The following is a 236-nucleotide window of genomic DNA, read 5'->3' as shown; positions in this document are numbered from 1 at the left end:
GACACCCTCACCCCAATACTCTCACCCCAACATACTCAGTCCCCAACACACTCAGCCCCTAACACATTCAGTGCCCAACACACTCAATCAGCCCCAACACACTCAGCCCCAACACACACAGCCCCCAACACACACAGCCCCCAACACACTCAGCCCCCGACACCCTCACCCCAATACTCTCACCCCAACATACTCAGTCCCCAACACACTCAGCCCCTAACACATTCAGTGCCCAA

At 56.4% G+C, this 236-nt stretch overlaps 1 protein-coding gene across 1 annotated transcript in view; it reads right to left on the bottom strand.

Moving 5' to 3' along the window:
- The window catches only part of Pdgfc (platelet derived growth factor C), a 144,205-nt gene that overhangs the window by 98,176 nt on the left and 45,793 nt on the right, over positions 1-236 (bottom strand). The gene's annotated exons all lie outside the window — the stretch shown is intronic.

Source organism: Microtus ochrogaster, chromosome 1 (assembly GCF_000317375.1).
Source record: "Microtus ochrogaster isolate Prairie Vole_2 chromosome 1, MicOch1.0, whole genome shotgun sequence".
NCBI lineage: Eukaryota > Metazoa > Chordata > Mammalia > Rodentia > Cricetidae > Microtus > Microtus ochrogaster.
The sequence above is the reverse complement of the archived record's forward strand: the minus strand, read 5'-3'. Positions and strand labels throughout refer to the sequence as shown.